The following is a 22,701-nucleotide window of genomic DNA, read 5'->3' as shown; positions in this document are numbered from 1 at the left end:
CAGTTTCCTAAGTGCAAGTGAATTACTTCTGTCTGTGTGCCTGGACTAGCTACCCAAATTAATTATGGCATAGTTTTCTAGTTCTACAATATACAGCAAAGTTTCCAAGAGCATAATAAAAGGTCATCTCCAATGCTACGTGATATTATATTTTACACTGACGATTTATACTTCTCCTCACACTTTTGAACTAGGGGATAAAAAATTATAATCATCTGTTAAAAATAAATAAAGAAATATACACTTGATAATCCAGAGAGCCACAGTCTACTCGAATAGTTCACAGATAGTGATTCTAATTTTTTTCAATGAATAGATTTTTACCTACCTTAGTAATGTTGAACCTCACACCTTTATAGTCTTGCTTTGAATTACAATTAGTACCACTGAAATATCAATGTCTATTTAGAACGTTTCACTGTTTTTTTCTAGGAATGGGCTATACAAACATATATAGATATTTTCTTCTGTGTTTAGACTTGTCATTTGGACAAATCTAAATAAATTTAAGAAACCAGAAAGCCTTGGAATCTTAAAGAATTAAAGTTGTTTAGGTCAGTCATAAAAACAATGAGCGTCACAATAAACTCTGTTTTTTTAAAAGATTATGTATCTTGAAAATTGAAAGTTCTACTTATAATGCATTACTGAATGTCAAGGATTCAGATACAATAATGTAAAGAGGTTTTTAAAAATTCTACCAGATGTAATGGGATCTTTTTTTTTGATGATTGCACAGACAAGTCAGAATTCTAAATGCTGTTCACCATTCTGAACATTAGCATTCTTTAAATAGTACAACTGATGCAAAAGGTAAGGGTGACTTGGAGCATCCCATGACATTTTCTAGGCTGTATTTTTAAACAAAACCCTGAAATGCAAGATTCTTTTTTTTTTTTTTTTTTTTTGGCTTCTTTCTTTCTGCTACACTACCCAGACAAAAACACTTCAGTTATTTTAACTTTCTTATATATTGATTGCAGATGAATGGAATTTATTAGATATATATTAATTCAATTTATTCATAAAATCTATATTTATGCCTTTCTTGTGAACACCTGTAACAAGCCTCTTTCTCTAACTGAAGGATTATTTAGCTTTATGGCAATATAAACAATGCCATGTTCTGTATATATTAATATTTAAAACCTCAATTTGAAAGGCTACAAGTTTTACAAGGAAAGATAAGATGTTCAACAACTTCCTCTAAGGTGTACTTTAAGTCTCGCATTTAAATATAAAAACTTTTTTATTTTATTCACTTGAGTATTTATAAATGCAAATCCTCTGAAATGTTTTTCTTCTTGTTATTTAATATAGCTTCATCTTTTGCTTAGAAAATTAAATTGCAATACTCAATTGCAGTTGATGTGAAGTCCCAATACCTACCTTATAAAATGCTAAAACCATAGCATAATGCTAACTCTACAATGAAATTATGTATTTTTGTAATTGTTTTCCCTTACATGAATAATTATTGGTTAAAGAATAGCTTCTTCCTAAGGAGAGTTTTGAATGGTATGGTCCATAATGCCACACGATAACCTCAGAGAGTGAATGAGCTTGTCACTAAGGCATATAATCCTCTAGGCAAAGAAGAGGAAAATGTGTTAGGACATAATTAAATACTTACTTCTGGGGAAAATATAGGAAAAGAAACTTTATCTTTTGTCAAACACACTTTTGTTAACCCAGACTTTGCCAGATTTGCAGCATGTCAAAACTGGTCCTTTCCTTAGCCATTTAAGTACCAAGAATGCACACTCATTGTTCATGACTAGTTTCCGCTTGCTTGTGACAAAACAGCTAGTTGGAGAGTCAGCCTTGGTCAGTGTCTATTTAGGGCAAAATGTCAAAAAAGAATGTCCTGCATTTGGGGCTCAACAATAATGAACATGGCTAAATCTGAAAATTAACAAAAGAAAGTGAGCAGCTTTTTAAATTCTGAAGAACATTAGATTCTGGTGTCCTTTTTGTTCTGATTGTTGTGGCTTAACATTCTGAAAAGACCACCTGTTGGGCAGCCATTTTGTGATTGTATTAAATGCAGCGATTGCATAAAAGAACACTTTCCAAAATAACCTGGCATTATTATTCACTTATTTTATAGTAAATCTGCATTCAAAACCTGCATTAAAATATGAGGCTTTCCTCCTAAGTGAAATTTAAGCTGTAAGTTTGATATAAATGCATACTCAACTGCAAATGCATGATTTTATGGTCAAATGCATTATACTTAAAAATGAGTTCAAGTAAACCTTTGATATGGCAATTAGAGAGTATGCTGAATGAAGTGAAACAGTCAAAAGTGGTGCACAGTAGACAGGGAATCCCGGAGGAAATGACACAAAACTGATAGCATATAATTATTAGACTGACACAGAGAGACATAATGTAGATGGAGAAAATTACTGTTGCCTATTAAGAGAATATGATATCCTCAGCAATCCTGAAAGCATATTTTACTGGAACAATACCTCCGAATTCATGAATAAAAGAAAAGCCATGTCCCAAACTCACAGGCTTTGCAATTCATTAATACAAAAATCTTTCCCAGAACGTGGTGGAAATAAAAATATTATTGTTTAAGTCCAACTGATGATGCTTTAAGTGACATCTAAGAAAATACAGGAAGACAGTACTAAAATGAAAAAAGGAAACTGTTCCTAAGACAAAAAGATAATTTGCCATAACTTTCTAATAAGTTTTTAAAAATACATATTTTGATGTTAAATATGACAGTTCAATCAAAAAGTCATATGAGATGCATGAAAAATATTTTGGATCCATTTGGCTTTGTGAGTACTTCAGAGCAGTGTGATGGAGATCAATTCTGAATTTCATGATTTCTAAGGTTACATAAGCCTGCAGAGTTAATGCATTTTCTGAATTTGGAAAACATAACTTTCAAAATGTTTTTTAAAATATTACATTAAATAGTTTCTAGGATTTCCTAAATATTTCACATTTCAATTTAATTTGACTATAGTCTTCCTCAAGATGAATTACTTCATTTATGTTAAATTTGCTCTACTTAATGACCTAAAGTAAGTTGGGTGGAATTAATGACCGTATTGTCACAATAATAACATTCCTTTGCCACTGAGATACATCCAGAAAGTTTTCCCCTAAGTTTTTCAAAGTTTCCATTCACTGGAAAATTGAAATTTAAAAAAAAATAAAGATTCACTTCTATGTTGTATTAAAAGCAAGTCTTGCCTTGGAAGAGAAAAAAATAAAAGTACTTTCCTTAAGCCTTACTTCCAAGTGGAAAAGACCACCAAAAAGGAAATTTCTAAGTTGTTTGTAAAAAATTTCATTGTTGATCCATACAGAATATATCACCACATACATCAATGCTTCAATAAGCTCCTCAATTCACAGAGACTCTTGTGTTATATAAACTGTGAATATTAAGTCAAATTGTAAGTTAAAAAAAAAAAACCTCCTCTTTGGGTAGGTTTAAAGGAAAACTTTTTTTCTCATAAATAATCACATTGAGATTTTACATCTTCTCTATTTTACTCTTGTATATTTTAATATTTTTCTGACTTTATATTATTTTAAAAGTTTACAACTTCCATATCTACAAGCAAATATAATCCCTGGTTTTAAAGAACATTATTTTTTTTCTTATGTTTCAGAGTGTTGTGTAGAGAAACACTAAAATATAAATTTGCGGAAGAATACAACATAAAGCAAAGATTCACAAATAGGAAAGGTACTGTAATAACTCTCCTTCATAAATACGGGATTTTAATGGTGAGAAGCTATAAATGAACCCAAATATCATGCCATCTATGTTTCTGGAAGAAGAGCTTAAGATATTAAAATTATCTGGCAATTTAAAATTTTAGTTCATCTCTCGTAAGTTTCACTTCCTAAAGATGTCTTCCTGACATAAATGACACTCAATGGGATACTCATTACCTTCCCATAAGAAAAACCATATGAAAAAATGACAGAGGACATCATGTCATGTTCAAATCATGCCATAACCCAGTATTATTAGAAGTCAGTATAATTGGAAGTCAGTGACTTAGCAAGGTTATACAATATTTTGTGGAGCTGTTCTATGCCCAGACTATAATATGCTCTATTCTCCTAAGGAAAACAGTATCTTACAAATACATATTAATATATATATTAAATTAATGTACGAATTCCTTGTTTGCTAAAATGACTGAGTCCATGAATCTAGTTAATTAGAATCAAGGATAGAAACTTCAGTATATGTAGAAAAACAGGTTAAGCTTGGGGGGGGAAAAAGAGAGAAGTGTATCTTTACTAGAGCCACACTATAGCTGGAACTGCAAGAGTTAATAAGAGGTAAGGAGGAGGTGAAGGGAAAGGAGAGATGAGGGAAATAAGAAAAACTGAGCAGTGAAAGAAAAGATTCAATGGAAGGTATTATTGGTCACAGCCAGGTGTCAGAAACAAAACTAGAAAAATGAGAACTGCTTCAACACTGGAAGGGAGATAAAAAAAAAAAATGAATGTATACCACATAGTAAAAGAAAAAGAAAATAAGAAATAATAAAAAGGCTTTCAGGTGTTCCACAGAGTATATCTGTGAAAAAAATAAAGCAAGCAAGCAAGAAAAGAAAGTGAAATTGAAATTTTCTCCAAAGGTATCTCATCTAGAAGGCTTCTTTGTGCCTTCCCTTTCACATCAAGAAATTAATTTTGCATTCCCTTTGTCTGTCTAGAGGCACATTTCTAGTTTATTCCATGGATTTCTTTTTCTTTAAAAAATTCACTTTATTGGCTGAAAAAAAAAAAAAAGGAATAAAAATCAGATCCTTGCCTAGTTTCTTTTGACCCAAGTTTTGGAAAGATGGGAATGTCTTAGTCCTCAACTTCTGTATTGGCTCATTTTCTCTGCTGCACCATTTTCATTAAGACACTTTCCTTATGATGCTACTACTAACAGACACTCTCTTATGAATTTACCATTAATCAAGAAAGCTCCTTCTATATGTTTATGTAATCATTTCAATTTAGAGTTGTGGTCCTAATCTGAGGACACATTATATTTCTGGCCCTTTGGGGTCAATCAAGTCTGCTGTGGGAAGTTCCCAACCATCAGGAGGGGTGATTTATTCGAGCTACCTAAACCTCTTCTCTTCTTGAATATAAACTCAAATTCCAGATCTTGACTCTGGAAGAATCTAAATCCTTCCCTGAATCTTCTACTGGTTTTCCCCAGGCTTATCAAATTCGGTCCATATTTACAGCATGGGGTTAATTCTGACCTGAGCTAATCTGTAATCAGGAAGAAGATCTGGCCAGTCACTTCCCTAAACTATAGCACCTGGGAGCAGAACTAAGACCTGAGCAACTGAATCGGATCACCAAGTAATTTTGGTATTACCTGACCAAGAGACCTGGTCAGTCTCTCTCTTTCTCAAGGGCATCAGTTATTTCTCATTTGACAAGCATATTACAAGCATATGGGTCCATTCCCTTCCACTGACTAACAGTACACAGCATTTGTTGAGGCCCCATGGAATGAACAAACTACCATTCAGCTGATGATGCCAGACTCCATATATCCTGCCTCTTGCATATGCCCATCCCCCTCAAGTAACCTCAGGCAGCAGTCCTGATCCTGAGCTTCTCCCTGGTGCCCATGGCAACCCCATCTATTAATGCTGAAATGTTACCACAGGGTGGTTTTTTTTGTTTTGTTTTGTTTTGTTTTTTTTCTAGAACAGTTTTGAAATGAACTGTTGATGCTGCAGTTTTTGTACATTCTTCAACTTATGCAGAATTCACAGCCGGAACTTACCAGCCTGAATCCAATCAAGTTCTCTAAGACACACCATCTAAAAGCTGACTTATGCATTCTTACTGATTAAACCTGCCATTTAACAAAAACGTTTTTGTATTACAAAATTCATTTTCCTCCTTTCACTGTTTTTTCTTAATTGCTATAGTAGAAAACTACTTTTGGGAGCAAACTCTTTCAACCTCTTGCCTCAGATTTATGCGAACACACACACACAATGTAAGCACACACATACATGCAATACTTGGAAGGAATATATGCATTTTAAAGCTCACACATTCTACGTCTAGAAAGTTCTATGGAGTTTCTTTTCAATTTATCATTTCTTTGGTCTATCATATTAACCAACTGATATTGGTTAAAGACAGAACCTTAAACCGCCCCCCCTGCGCCAAATATTTTATACATCACTTATTTGCAAATTCTTTATTACTAGTATCTGAAAAAAAAATGGCACATCAGTTTCTGCGAAGAAATTTGCTAGTGCCCAAGTAACATTTGATATACTTGATAACATTTGCTGCTTTTCTTTCCTCCTGTAGCACCTTGCTTTAGGGTACTCTCACTTTCACTGGAATTATCTATTCTGTTTTTCCGTTCTTGCTTTTCTAACACAATTACTATTGTTTTAGTTTTTTTTTTTCCTTTAAGATTTTATTTATTTATTTATGAGAGACAGAGAGAGGCAGAGACATAGACAGAGACAAAAGCAGGTGTGCAAAGTCAGCAAGGCTGTGCTGCTCCTCGCTCTATCCAGGGACTCCAGGATCACGCCCTGGGCCGAAGGCAGGCGCCCAACCACAGAAGGCAAGCATTGGGCCGAAGGCAGGCATCTCCTTTATTCCTTTTAGCTTTTAAGAACCTTATTTTAAAATTATATTTGGGGCAGCCCCGGTGGCTCAGCAGTTTAGCGCCGCTGTCGGCCCCGGGGTGTGATCCTGGAGACCCAGGATAGAGTCCCATGTCAGGCTCCCTGCATGGAGCCTGCTTCTCCCTCTGCCTGTGTCTCTGCCTCTCTCTCTCTCTCTCTCCGCCTCTCCCTCTGTCTGTCATGAATAAATAAATAAAATCTTAAAAATAAAATAAAATTGTATTCATTAGGGACCCCTGGTTGGGTGGCTGCCTTTGGCTCAGGGCGTGATCCCAGGACCCCAGGATGGAGTCCCACAACCCTTGCCTGTGTCTCTGCTTATCTCTCTCTGTGTCTCTCATGAATAAATAAATAACATCTTAAAAAATAAAATAAAATTGTATTAATTTAATGTGCTTGTCTTTAAGAGTTTAAAAATCCTAAACTCTTTTATTTGTATGTCACCTGTTAAGGGAGTATCTTTTATAAACTGCAATAGAATGCCAAGTTAGTTAGAAAAGCCAGAGCTCTATCCTGGAATCACCCACCTCTGAAATTTAGCCACTCCTTGGATAAATAGCAGCAGCTGTGAGAAAGCACAGCCTTGCTGACTTTGCACACCTGGGTAAGGCAGGCAATAAATGGAAATTCTCTACCTGAATTTGCAGGGCAGGATGGGGGAAGGGATGTTTAAAAGCTGGAATGCAATGACCCTACATGGGAATTTGACCAAAAACTCAGGGTTAAATCTTGCTTTATAATAAAAGATGGATAAGACCATTCATTATCAGAGGGTCTGCCAAGCACCAGGCTAGAGCATGTCCTTCGGGTGGAGAAAAGGCTGCCTCCTACAGCATTATTGAGGGTACCAGCTGCAAGGTAATTACATTCTCTCTGTGCAGCCCCAAGCAGAACACACCAGGCATATAGGCAAGAGCTGGTGGGCTGCAGCAGTTGTAGGGAATCGGTTAGTCATTCCAAATGAAGAGGAGCTTTCTGGATGCTTCTAGGAAGGACTGGCATGGGCAGGAAGAAGTGAAACCTGACAGATTTGCTAAGCAAGAGCCAGGTAGTTTCAGTAAGAGATGGTCTTTTTCTGTGAAGTGTTCTATTAATTATCCATGTGGGCAGGAATTGTTTCTCTTGAGCAGTTACTGATACAGATATTCCAACAGTTAATGAAACTCCATCTGTATAGGAGCTTGCAAGTGAGAGTGCAGGCTGAATTCATTAATTTCAGATGGGAGGCTTCCCCCCCTTTTTTTTAAGCAAGGAGAAAACCCGCAGTTTGAACAAACAGTATTTATAAAGTTCTGAAAAGACACTGCTACTGGAAATGGGGACAAAAAAAATGCTTTTGAGAAAACTCTACTGTGTTCAAAATGAAAAACAATGGTAAAGGTTTCCATATGTAATTAAAATCTCATTCTGAAGTTGCCACTGCCACTGGCTTCCAAAGGACTCTATTAACAGGGAACTGCAAAGAATATGATTTCTTCTTTGAGATGCTTTAAAGAAATGCTTCTACATAGACAAGAGGTTGGACAGTAGTTTTTACCTCCAAATGATAAGCGATTGTGTTCATTCCAGAGTAGAAGAAAAAGCTAAGAAAAATAGGTTTATAATATGACAGTTACATTTTGTAGTGTGTATATTTATCATTAGACCTATGCTAAAATTCAGACTGAAAATGAGATCTAACTTTACTTACCTACGAAAATTATTTCTTTAAAAATAAATACAACCACCCCTGCTTTCACCTGAGAGAACAGAGATGCTCACACTACAAACACTTGACCAAGGTCTCCTTTCCCAGGTAGAGGCTTTCTTACAATTAAAGACTAAATGCACAGTCCTGGGGATCATCTAACCCTCTAAGAGTTGGGTTTCCCAGGTGCCTGGGACACTGTTAGAGTTTCATTTCAAAGTACTGAATGAGGCCTCCATCGGTGTGTGGAGATGGTAGCAAGATGGGACAACTTAGGTCACTCTGCACAACCAAGCCAGTCAGCCATGGGTGATTTGATTAAGCACTGTTTCAGGTGTCTGCCTCTTCTAGTTGCTGGAAATTGGATCTGAGGAATTCAGCATCTGAAACGACCCCCTGCATTACCCAGGCACTGACAGATTAGGGCTCACTGGCCCTGAAGAAAGTAGACCATGATGACACTTGGAAAAGGCAACTGCACAGCACACTCTTAGAGCTAATGTGCCAAAGCAGGGGCACCTGGGATGTAACAATAATTGTTATAAATTCCAGCAAGCTCTCTGTTAGTCTTTACCTGTGAGGACTAGGAAAACTAAACATTTTAATTTCTGGGCTTTCCCTTTGATCACAGAAGCAGACCCTGGGAATTCTTTGATTCCTTCTTTTCTTACAGACTTTTTTTTTTTTGGGGGGGGTGTCCTTAATGGAGATCTTGAACTGCAGAGCTGCCGTGTCAGAACTCAGATGGTTAACATTCACTTCTTGCTGTTTTATTGCATATTACTGTGCGCGCCTGAGCAGCGGGAGCAGATTCGGGCAATTACAATCAAGTCAGGGCACACGCCGCGGCGGAGCAACACGAGCATGATGAGGATACTGATGAGGCACTTATCGAAAACCCCACATCATCCACACTCATCAGCCACAACATGTCACCCCAAATGAGGCATCAGCTGCCTTCAAAAGGCTCATTGCACAGTGTTTACCGCTTCCCTCGGACCCACTTTTGATTTTACGGTCAGAGCTGGGTTCAAACAGCAGCTGTCTGGCAAAGACAGGTCTGTGGCTTCTAGCAGCTTCCTTCAGAATTCTGGGGCTTTGTCTGGGGAGCTTTGGGGAGCAGGGTCTGGCAAGGAGAGAGGATGCGGGAAGGCAGAGAAGTGTCCAGTTCCGTTTCTCTCAAAGAGGAATCTCTTTCCCAGAAGGGGCCCTTGATTAATTTCAAGCACTAGCACACAGTGGTGGCATAATGGGGGGTGGGGGTAGGGACGCAAAAGAAGGAGGCTTTCACAGATCTCCTTAAAATAGTAACAGGGTAGGTGGGACCTCTCAGGAAGGCAGTAGTCCTAGAAAGGTCAATCCCTTTGGAAAAGACAGATCCAACCAGGAGAGAGCCATTCAAGCGGTAATTTTTAATTCTCTGATCATCAACTCATTCTTGGATGGTTGGGGGTGGCATTTATTAGCAATTTAAAGGAAGACTTTATTTCAAAAACTCAGTTTTTCTGCTATAGAAGGAAGTAGATATATTCCTAGTAATACTCCTTCAAACTATGCTGCTTTGGGTTAGTGCATCTTGCAGCTGAACACCTGAGGGAATCTATTTGTTTGCTTTAAAAAAAAAACTATGAAAAATCACTGCCCTCTATTTTGCAATCTGCCATTCCTGGTGGGAAGAGGGTATCAGACTAATATTTCTTTGCACTTTTTTTTATGGTTGGATTAGTCAATGCCATTTATTTTAAAGCTAAATGCTCTTAATTTTGTAAAAACATCCTACAGTAAAACACTTTCCAGTTAGATATAGACTACTTGATCCAATACCAATAAAAGCCACACAGACTTTAAATTTTCCCCTCTTTTCAGCAACACCACCCCTCCAACCAAGCCCTAGTGAGTGCCATCTTAACCATACAAAGTAGTCAGAATGAATGGTGCCGTGTGACATCAAGCCTCACATGAAGCAAGCATGGAATAAAAGTGGGATTCCTCTCCCCATACAAATTATCTTAGAGATAGTGACACATCCAGAACACTGTTCGGCAAGAGGCTAGGGGTAATTAGATAGGTTCAAACAGTGTGGGCATGGGACAGACCACCAAGCAGAGCCATAGACCCTGATAAAGGTCGAGGATCCTGGGAGTTAGGAACAATCCCAAAGTACCTATCAGTCTGAGGTGCTCTTTTCCATACCAGCTACCGAGGCTCATGAACTCTCTTCCTTTTCAGTTTAAGCACAACCATTTCTAGTTTATTTGCACTATTTTTTTTTTTAAAGTAAACTCTATGCCCAATGTGGGGCTCAAACTTATCATCCTAAGATCAGGAGTTTCATGCCAACTAAAGAGTCATATTGACTGAGCCAACCAGGCACTCCTATTTGCACTATTTTTATATGTGATTCTAAAGTAATTGGCATGAGGTATTTTAAGATCTTCACAAAATGTGTGAAACCAAATTAAATACTTTGGTAGACTACTGGGTTTGAATAACTGATAATTATGAAAAATTAATTTACTTTTTCTGGTAAGTCATTTTACTCTTCAAAGTTAACTTAAACCAGAAGTTGCCCGAAATTTCAGGAAAGGGGCTCCTTTACCTCCCTTCTGTCTCAGAGGTTGTGTTGGTTTTCTTTCCTTCTAGGTCCCTTTCTCTTCTAAACCTTCTTAAACTCCTTTCATGTCCCTTAAATGATGATATTCCAGATTGGCTCTTTCTGCCCAAATTCTACTATAGTTTGAGCCCACAGGTTTGTATCACGTTTGGATTCAAGGGAAAACCCAACGACATGATCTAGGATGGTGGCCACAAAGCTCAGAGTGGCACTAGGCTTCGTCAGCTCCGGAGGAGCTAAGGCAAGCCTCTGCCTACATTGCCCTTTGTCATCTTAGATGCCTCAGTGTTCCAGTAAGAAAGAGGAGGCTTGAAGCCCCAAGAACCTGTGTTGATTGGATTATGGCAAGTGAATACAAAAAGCATATGAAATATAAATGCAGAAAAGAAAATGGGTGGGTACCATGGGATGGTGAAGAATTTTGGAAGGTTAGGTTAAAATTAACTCAATCTGAAATTCATCTTGGTCCTTCCAAGTTTTGCCTATGACTGATTTTCACTAAGTCATGTCTTATCAACCTTTCACTTAGAATGTCTTCTTGGAGCTCTTCAAGTAGGTGGCATCTATGGATGAAATATAGGGAGAAAATGGGTATTTAGAGTTCAGCAGCAGTTATAGAGAATTCATTAAGCAATCAGATGCATTTGCATGGATATTAGCAACCTTCTAACCATCAACAACGCCTGCCTTGGGTACTGGTTCTAGGAGTTGCCAACATACAATTCTTTAGCAGATTTTATTATCATTGGTTGTGTGTGTGTGTGTGTGTGTGTGTGTGTGTGGTGTTTAAAATTTCTACATATTGGATAACCTTCTATGTCTTGCTGCTGAGAGAAGGGGTGGGGGAAAGGCAAGAGAAGGACTACAAATTAAAATGCAGCATGATAAATTCTAGGTAATTATCTAAACCAAATGAAAAGGAATTATTTCTGTATTCAGAGGAACTCATTGGTCAGATGGCTACTGAGTCTCCTAGTTTTCAACCTGGTTTAGCAATCTACAGAAAATCCTGCAGGACCCTTGCTGGGAGCTTCCAAGAAGATCCAGGCAAGAGAGAGGCAGTTTGCATGTGTGTATTCACATGAGGCATGCACGTCTGAAGTGTGTGTGTGTGTGTGTGTGTGTGTGTGTTCTCTCTTTGTGGGGTCATCATCTAACGCTCTTTGTGATGCACATTCTAAATTAGGCAAAAGGGATGAATCTTTCAAATGCAGATCATGTTTGCATTAGAAGAGCAATGAGAACACTTGTCAGTTTCAGAACATTTATGTGCTAGAAGTACTGTTAGCAGAAGAGCAGTTTAGATAAATTCAAGACTTTTTTTGCTGATCACAAACATTAAGCTTCACACCTGAAGCCCTCAGCCCCCCGCTGTGCTCTAATCCTGGCACCATTCACCCTTAGAGACTCAGAGTGCTGTGCCTCAGCTCTCAAACCTTTGATTGCCCTTACTTTGAATGCCACCACCTGCAAAAATGCCTTTTTATTCCCTTTGAGCCTCTTGAGAAGGAAGTAAAAATGATAATTCATGACAAACATTAATTAATTGTTTACAAGATGATCTTTTCTTTTTCCAACTTCTGTTCAGCAGACATGTTGAACTGCAAGATTCCACTCGCAACGCCAGCATTCGTCAAGAGGCCTGCATTGTTGTTTCTCACTGAGGCATAAGACCGACTGCAGGCCATTGTTTCTAAAGCTCAAGTGGGCCTGTCTGGTTCATGTTGGAAGAATAGGGGTGATATGCGTGAGTTCCCCAGTATAAAAGAACTACCAGTTCTAGAAGGGAACAGGAGTTTAGCCACTAATGCAGAGTAAATAAACATTTTTCACCACCTCTTGCTCCATGTGATTTTTTTTAAAGGTCAAGAGCTGCCATTACAATATTTTAAAAGCTTCAAATTATGCTTAAAGAATGTATCACGAAACTCACAGAAACCTTATCAGAATTGAGGAACCTACTGTGATTGGTCCTTGAGTTCATCACTGGGAGGGGGATTGTAAAAGGAATGCAGATGCCCATTGTTTCTGATACCCTGCAATGTGCTCAAAGTGGATGTTGTCCAACTTCTTCCAAATTTTCTTCAAACTATGGAGATTGTTGAGACACTTCAGTTTCAAAATTTCATACGGTCCACACTGCAGGTCACACTTTCTGGACAGACAAGATTCAAGTTCAGGGACCTTTCACAGAAGGATGTTCAAAATGCGGAGAATTGGTCATGTTCCTGTGAAACCTCCAAATGTGTGTAAAAGAAACAGAAGTAAAAGGCACAGGGAGATTTCTTGTTTTAAATTAAAGAATAAAAAGCTTACTTCAAGGAAGTGTAGAGTAACAGCAGAAAGACTTCCTCAGCAACTGAGGTTTTCAGATTTCAAATTAGGAGCCCTTAGATCACAGCTGCTAGGCTAAAAATCAATTCTATATTTTCTGAGTTAATACTAAGGATTGCACTTAACAGACATGGAGACTAATAAGGTATGCAGAAGGAGTAAAAGCAGCACACACACACACAAATTCAGGCCTTAGTTTTGGCCATGATCCAGCACAATGATGTTTCAACCAGATTTGAAAAAAAAAAATCAATAACATCTGTGGTATAATGGTTAATTAAAGCAGCTCTTCAGCAGAGCTCAGGAGGAGAGGCTCGGTCTGAAATTCAGACAGCTGAAGCTTGATTATCAGGAAAGAATGCTTTTTTAGCTACGAGTGGTTAGGCCAAAAGCTGCAATGTGCTGAAATGGGGAGAAAAATTGCTTTTAACTTTCTTTTGGTAATCAATACATGCTTTTCACCTGTAGTAGGACACTGCTCCAATCCAAAGCCTGTTACTCCACTTCAGCATAAATTCTGGCTACTGTCTTTTGAAACTTAGGTTTGAAAAGGAGCCCCCATCCCCTGCAAAGCAAAGAAACAAACATGCAGGTGTGGATGCATGTTAAAGATCAGGCTCTGGACAGTCTGAAGGCTTTAAGTAATAAGCTATAAGCAGAGCTGACCTGACCTTGGGGTATACAGAAATCAAAGTCAAAGTACTAAAGCGGCACAATAAAACTACTAAAAATTCTCAAGGAAACTGGAGAGCAGCGTCAAATTTCCCCCGAGTACCCATGCTAGGGAAGTTTTCCTCACCTTTTTAAGGACAAAGTTCAAAGAATCAACACTAATGTCTCCTGGCTATAAACAGCAAGCTCAGCAGGTGACCTCTCTAAAGAAAAAACTGTTGGTAACAACCCATCTGACTATTGGCACCTTGCTTTAGCTTCCATCTTGACTAGAAGTATCTAGTCTAGAGGGCTACAAATTTCAAAATTCCCTCTAGTCAATTGTGCTCAGAAAAGGGGCAGGGTGAGGGTTCAAGAGCTTCGTGGCAGAGTGACACTGGAATGGAATCTTAAAGGATACAGATGAATTTCCATACAGATAAGGGAGAGAGAAAGGTATTCAGCATTTATGTATACTTGTGTAAATTATAAAAACTGTTCAGAAGAATATGTATAAAAGAAGTGATACAAACATTTTATAAAATCTTCAAAATCTATCTTTTTATATCAGCTCTCCTTATTTTAAAAATTATCAGAATCAGAGATTCCAATGCCAATTCCTTCCTTTATAGCTATCACAATCAACTAGCTGTTTCCTTCTTCCATTTGGCTATACTCTCATTGGTGTTTGGAAAATTTATTGGTGTTTTCTCTAAATTAAATGCATTCAACATCTTTGGCTCTTAAGCAGGGGTCCAGAATTTATTTATTTGCCAGAATTTAGTCACATACCTAGCAACATGAAAGGCTGAGAGATGCAGACTTTATTCTAGAGTCACTTGTTCAGCCAAAAAGTCATGTTAAAGTGATTATATTAGTCCCAAGCTGTAGTTGCTTATAGTAAGTTCAATGTTAGCAAATCAAAACTTCACTCAGTTTCTATGCTTGGCTCTCCCAAAGAGGAAGGCTTAGGTCAACCAATTAGTGCTAGCCTCTCAGTGTAAGTTAATATTATGAAAATAGTAATTCTATGTCTTTCTAAAGACTTTATAAATCATGAATTGACTAGAATTTTTAAAAAAGATTTCATTTATTTGAGAGAGAGAGAGAGACAGTGAGAGAGCACAAGCAGGGGAAAGAGGGAGAAGCAGGCTCCTGGCTGAGCAGAGAGCCTGACTTGGGGCTCCATCTCAGGATCCTAGGATCGTAACTGAGTCAAAGGCACACGCTTTGACTGAACCACCCAGGTGCCCTAGAATTTTTTCATTTGGCAAGGAAAAATGCTATGAATATATATGATTCAGGTATTTTTATAGGAAAAATACACACACAAATGAAGATCAAATGAACAGATATGAAAAATGCTTTGAAGATGGTGTTAAGTATCATGTGAACATAAAAAAACCCATAAAGGGTTGTATTATGTTTGTTATATTAACATTTTCATTAGTATTTCCAAAGAAAGTAAAGGGAGCACCTTCTATTCTTGTAGTTAGGGAGGAAACATACACACGTACGAAACCACTGGGGAAAATTTTAATGCAGATTGGCATGACAAAAAGATTTATATTGTGTAGAGAGACAGCTCATAAATGCTGAGGAAGCATTTTAGTTGAGAAATGAAGTAATATATATGATGGTGTATAACTCATTCATTTAGCAATGGTTATCTGCAGGAAATGACAGGAAAACAATAAGAAAGAATATTAAGCTAGAATGAATTGAATAATACACCAAATGAGATACTCACATGACATAAAACCTTGCTGTTTGAATATTCGAAGCCTGTAGGTCAATTAAACTCCAAATTCTGTTTCTAAGTGAGGCTCATTTAATTTTTATTTTCTAGAATTACACTTGGGAGAATACTAAAATGACTCCTAACCATTTAGCCAGTAACATCAGCACCTACGTATTACAGAGAATTTCAACCTTTTATCAGGGTTTTTTCTTTCTTTTTTTTTTTAAGATTTTATTTATTTATTCATAGAGAAACAGAGAGAGAGGGGCAGAGGCACAGGCAGAAGGAGAAGCAGGCCCCATGCAGGGAGCCCGACGTGGGACTTGATCCAGGGTCCCCAGGATCAAACCCCGGGCTGCAGGCGGGGGCTAAACCGCTGCACCACCGGGGCTGCCCTCAGGGTTTTTTCTTTGTTTTGTTTGAGTAGCCATTGTGCACTAAATACACCATTAGAAGAACTAATATTAATGCCTAGAACTTTTCATCTTAAGCCTTTTATGCATTATCACCAAATTAATTCAAAAAGCATTAGCAAGGTAGGTACTACATAAAGTAATGCCCATTATACAGATAGAATACGGCAAAATTGCTTAACTGAAAGCAACATTGACATCAGAGAAAGGTGACGTTCCTGGATGTGTCGGGACAATGTGTCTTTTATTTCTAAAATGATCTTTTATCATTAGATTATATATTGGAACCAAACTCAATAGAAGTATGTGTCTGATCTGTAACTGTACTACGGTGCCATATCTAGCTCAATAGTTAATTATCCTTGAATGTAAAAATGTTCTGACTTATGAACACTTGTCTTCTTTATCTCTTCAGCTCCCAGTGTCATTATATGCAAAATTTGCAAATAGTTTCAAACTTATTTATTAACCATACATACTTATTTCACATACTTATAAGAAATAAAGGTGGTGAATGTTTGAAAACTCAAAACTCACTGTCAGTTGTCTTCTGCTTAGCATACTCCAAAGTCCCCTAAACACAAAAAAAGGAAAACTTACAATGACTAAACAACTAACTACTCACTCCTAGCATCTTGGAGAAACTTTTTACTAAGATTGAGAAAGCTATAATGACATAAATCATAATCAGCCTATGACATGTGTCAACAAATTGAACAGCCCCTTCTCACCTAGGGCCAACATTTCTGACTGGCTTATCCAACACTCTTCCCAAGCCCCTTCTCCCCTGTCCCAGAAAGACTTGCTTTGCAGACATGCCAATGCAGCCTCTTCCTCCTTCCTTGTGCCTTGAATGTAAAAAGGGAGAGTGGCCATCTTAATACCATGTGGGTTCATGCATGTAGATAAAAAGCCAATACTTTAGGATCACAGAGGAGAAAGAAGGTTGGTAATAAACTTCCAGGCCAATCCTGAAATTGCCTACCTCCAGACATAATGCGTAAACAAATGTTACCGTCTGTTAGATTTTCTGTTACTTGTAGCTGAAAACATTTCTGACTGAAATACCACACAGAAAATGGTGGGGAGGAACATGGCCTGACCACAGCTATATTCTCTCTCTGGCTCAGGACAGATATAACTGGGCAGCTTTCCACTACTGTGCAGATACTACGTTTTTAAATAAATCATTTTTATTTCTCTAATAACACAAAAGTAATGAGTATGTATTGTAGAAAATACATGAAGTCTAGATATACACAAAGGAAAAAGAAAATCACCCATAATCTTACTACTTAGAGGTGATAACTATTAATATTTCCTTTCTAAATTGTTAAAAGTCAGAAGCATACATTTCTAGTTTCCCTCTGTGAGACTACAGGTATATAAACTATGCATAAATATGTACACACATTATTTCACAAAATGAAATCATTACAATCCATGAAACTATTTTTTTCTTCCAATATAGGTTGAAGATATTTCCATGTTTATAAACATCTATTTGCATGGATATACATTTGACTGTGTAGAATTTCACTGTATGGTGATACCAAAATTTTATCATCTAAAAATTTTAGATATAAAAAATTTAGATATTAATTTTAGATATTAAAAAGATGCATTTGATTACATACATAAAATATACATATTTTTCCCTTAGTACAAAACATAAATATATACTTCTATGTATAAAAACAATGTTTAAAATTTAAACAAATTTTACATAATGCTGTACTTGTAGGTTTGTATATTTTTGTACTGTATAATTAATATTTTATAGTTACTTAACATTTATTGCATTATTTTTTAAGGATTAGGTTCCTCACAGAAAAAAAAAAAGGATTAGGTTCCAAAATTGGTATTTTAGGATGTGAGGGCGATCTGGCTGCGACATCTGTCACCCCATTGATCGCCAGCATTGATTCGGCTGATCTGGCTGGCTAAGCGGGTGTCCCCTTCCTCCCTCACCGCTCCATGTGCATCCCTCCCGAAGCTGCGTGCTCGGTGGAAGAGGACGACCATCCCTGATAGAGGAGGACCGTTCTTCGGTCAAGGGTATACAAGTAGCTGCGCTCCCCTGCTAGAACCTCCAAACAAGCTCTCAAAATTGGTACTTTAAAAAAAATTTTATTTTAATTAAATTCAATTAATTAACATACAGTGTATTATTAGTTTCATAGGTAGAATTCAGTGATTCATCAGGTGCATATAATACCCAGTGCTCATTACATTATTTATTTATTATTATTTTTTAAAGACTTTATTCATGAGAGAGAGAGAGAGAGAGACAGAGAGAGACAGAGAGAGGCAGAGACACAGGCAGAGGGAGAAGCAGGCTCCATGCAGGACTGATGTGGGACTCGATTCCGGGTCTCCAGGATCATGCCCTGGGCTGAAAGCAGCATTAAACCGCTGAACCACCCGGGCTGCCCTCATTACGTTATTTTAATGGCTTTATGATACTTCACTATCTAGGAATATTAGCATTTACTTGGTTATCTGTTAGTCACATAGACTATTTCCAACTTTTGTTACAAAAAGTCACCAACTTAAAACAAAATTATGTGCCTATGTCCAAGATACTTTTCTTAAGCTATATTTCTAAAATAGAACTACTGGGGCCAAAAAGAACATTCACATTTTTTAAAAAGATTTTATTTATTTATTCATGAGGGACACAGAGGAAGAGGGAGAGACACAGGCAGAGGGAGAAGCAGGCTCCCTGTGGGGAGCTTGATGTGGGACTTGATCCCAGGACCCTAGGATCACGACCTGAGCCAAAGGCAGATGCTAAACCACTGAGTCACTCAGGTGCCCAACATTTACATTTTTTTAAAATTTTAATTCCAGTATTGTTAACATATAATGCTATGGTAGTTTCAGGTGTACAATATAGTGATTCAACAAGTCTATACATTACCCAGTGCTCATCATGATACGTGTACACTTTGAGCATTCACATTTTTATTTTTATTTTTTTATTTTTTTTTAAATTTTTTATTTATTTATGATAGTCACAGAGAGAGAGAGAGGCAGAGACACAGGCAGAGGGAGAAGCAGGCTCCATGCACCGGGAGCCCGACGTGGGATTCAATCCCGGGTCTCCAGGATCGCGCCCTGGGCCAAAGGCAGGCGCCAAACCGCTGCTCCACCCAGGGATCCCAGCATTCACATTTTTAAAGCTTTTAATGTGCTTTTTGAAATGGTTTTCCAAAACCATTGTAATAACTTGCACTCTTGCTAACCCTATAAGAAACTGGAATGCATTTGGAGGAAGCCAAAATATTGTCCCCCACTGACCCCATATTTCCTCAACTATTCAACATTTACAAAATGCCTTTGCAAGAGACCTCTAAGAAAGAAACAAAGTTGAAGGTGTTGGAAATTTGCATGAGCAGTGGTAGGCAGTTCTGACAAGGGCACTTCCTACCAATAAATAGTCTACACTAGGGTACAGCAGGGAAAGTGTGAGTAACAGAACTTGAGGCAGAGGATATAGGTCTGTTGTTTTCACAAGTTTGGACTGCCAGAAAACAGTGCTGCAGGGTGGTATAAGATCCCATCTAAGTGTAACACAGCCAAAAAAAGACCATTGCACTTTGAATGAAGAATGATATCCAAAACATTCTCCCCCTCACACTCTTTCAAATAAAGACAGAATTTTCTACAGAGAAGAAAAAAGAGCAGCCTCAGATTTCCACTCTTCAACGTAAATACCCAAATTATACAGAGAAGGGACAGTAGGTTATGGTCCAAGTAGATTATATTTAATGAGAACCAAATTGTCTTTCATATGTGAAGCTGAATGAATCTCAGATCAAAAGTATAATATGGTGCTGCGCTAGCAGTGATAGATCCCAAATTATATAAGCATGAGATATACATTGTATGCCTAGAGTCCTCTTTGTCAATGAGAAATTCCAATATGAATTCCATCAATGATTTCTATTATCAAATAGATTTTTAAAAAACAATAAAATTATAAAATTCTAACTTAAAAAAAAGTCTAGGCGTACCTGGGTGGCTCAGTCAGTTAAGCATCTGACTCTTGATTTCAGCTCAGGTCATGATCTCAGGATTGTGAAATCAAGCCCTGCATCAGGCTCCACACACCTGCTTAAGAGTCTCTCTCTCTTCCCCTCCTCCCTCTCTCTCCCTCAATAGAATAGAATAGAAGAATAGAATAGAATAGAATAGAATAGAATAGAATAGAATAGAATAATAGAATAGAATAGAAAAATGTCTATTGAGTAGCTCAGCTAGACATGATACCAGAAGTGGGAAACATCAATTTGGTTCACAGGTGCAAGGTGCCACTGGAGGAACTGGAGCTGGAGTCCTTAGGGGGCAGCTTGTAATTCTCCTTATAAATCAGAACTTCATGGGAGGGGTTTAGACTGAGCCCACAGGTACTGGATCCATGTTTCTGAGCTCTCCCCTGGCTGGTAGGGGTCCCATTCCATCAGATTTTATAGCTTCTAGCCAAGGCTGACATATCCAGTAAACATAGTAGGCACAGAGCCTCTGGCCCACAATACTTTTAAGGATCCATAAAAATATTACTTTCTAATTTCTTTGAAATCAGGAAAAAATAGATACAGTAATAAAGAACCCACACTGATTTATATTCATATTTATTTACACCAACACAGTCACAACATTTTAAATTTATATTATTTTGTTATGGAGGAAGGCACCCACAAAGGTGAAAGCATATAAGGCCCATAATAGTCCTAACATGGCCCTGCACCTAGAGCTGAAGAAACAAGTCCTAGATAGCTGGGCAAACGCTATAGCTCCTCAGGTGCAGCCTAGTTCTCAACCTCAGCAATCCTCTTCCATTTAACTGGAGCTCTGGGGCTGACAGCTGCAGTTTCTGTCCTAGTCTCTCTCTCTCTCTCTCTCTCTCTCTCTCTCTTTTTAAGATTTTACTTATTGATTCATGAAAGACACACACACACAGAGAGAGAGAGGCAGAGACACAGGCAGAGGGAGAAGCAGGCTCCATGCAGGGAGCCCGACGTGGGACTCGATCCTGGGTCTCCAGGATCACACCCTGGGCCGAAGGCGGCACTAAACCACTGAGCCACCTGGGCTGCCCTGTCCTATTCTCATTTCAGGGATTGCCCTCTTCAGCCACAGGGAAGGCTAAGCCTTGAGACAGAGAACTCTAATGCGAAGGAAGCTAAGAATACTGAAAATTCAGCCCTCCACTACCCTTTGAAGTATTTTAATGCTCCAACTAAATGCCAAATTCTTTCAAGAGGAGATTGTGCCGCTATGTAATACTGGTACTGAGGGGGGAATTAGGTCTTGGGACTCATTATAGCTTCATATAGTATATACTTGATAAATACTAGTTGGCTGGATAAATGACTGGATATATTGATAGATGGACAAATGGATGGATGGATGGATGGATGGGAATGCTAGGGATCAGAAACTACCTTTAGGTGCCTGAACTCTGAAAGACTTAAGACAGGGGTCAGAAGAATGTTTGAATCACATAAATATTTTAGGTTTTATGGGCCATTCTTTGCTACAATGACTTAACTCTGCTATCGTAGCATGAAAGCAACCATAGATAATATGTAAAGGATGTGGATATGTTCTAATGCAACTTTATGGACACTGAAATTTGAATTTTATCATTTTCATGTGTCATGAAACATTATGCTTTTGGTGTTTTTCAACCATTTACATATGGAAGAAACATTTTTAGCAAATAGGCTATACAAAGATAGGGGATGGGCCAGAATTGGCCACAGGCTGTAGTTTGCAGTCCTTTGACCTAACCTACTAAATGGGGCTGATCATGAAAGACTTGCTCCAAATAAAAAGGCCACAGTTGCTGGTAAGGAAACAGTGAAGGTGTCCTGCCCACCACTCTAACTGAGCTTTGGCATATCATCCAAACCTCCACACTGCCTAGGTCACTGAATCAAGCTTGAAACTTCATTACTAAAATTAAAACTTGTTTTGTCCATCCTTCTGCAGAGATTGCTGCCCTTTTCACAAAATTTCTGGCCTTTATTATTCCAAGAATCTTGATCTGACCAGGCCAAACAGATGTGATGCTCTGCAATCAGATCAAACTCAACAGGTTTATTTATTATTTTTTAAAAAGATTTTATTTATTTATTCATGAGAGACACAGAGAGAGAGAGGCAGAGACATAGGCAGAGGGAGAAGCAGGCTCCACACAGGAAGCCCGACGTGGGACTCGATTCTGGGACTCCAGGATCTTGCCCTGAGCCAAAGGCAGATGCTCAACCTCTGAGCCACCCAGGGATCCCCCGATCTCAACATATTTAAAATAAAACCCACACCTTTTCTTCAATACGAGCTTCCCAATTTTGTAAGCCACCTAGGCCAAGCCCTTAGACAGCTTCCTTTTTCATCCCTGAGATCTGGTTTTCCCTCCACGCAACAAATTCAACCACTCCTACCCCAGGACTAAGACAGGGTCTGGCAGAAAAAGAAAGGGAACTATCTATGCCAACTCTTCCATGAATTGGCCAGATGATCCTGAGTTCAGGATCACTTTAAAGATGCTTTAAGAATTCAGAGAACTGTATCCTTGTGAACTAAGAATG

The sequence above is a fragment of the Canis lupus genome, chromosome 9, assembly GCF_048164855.1.
Source record: "Canis lupus baileyi chromosome 9, mCanLup2.hap1, whole genome shotgun sequence".
NCBI classification, from domain to species: domain Eukaryota; kingdom Metazoa; phylum Chordata; class Mammalia; order Carnivora; family Canidae; genus Canis; species Canis lupus.
This window is presented reverse-complemented; position numbering follows the sequence as displayed.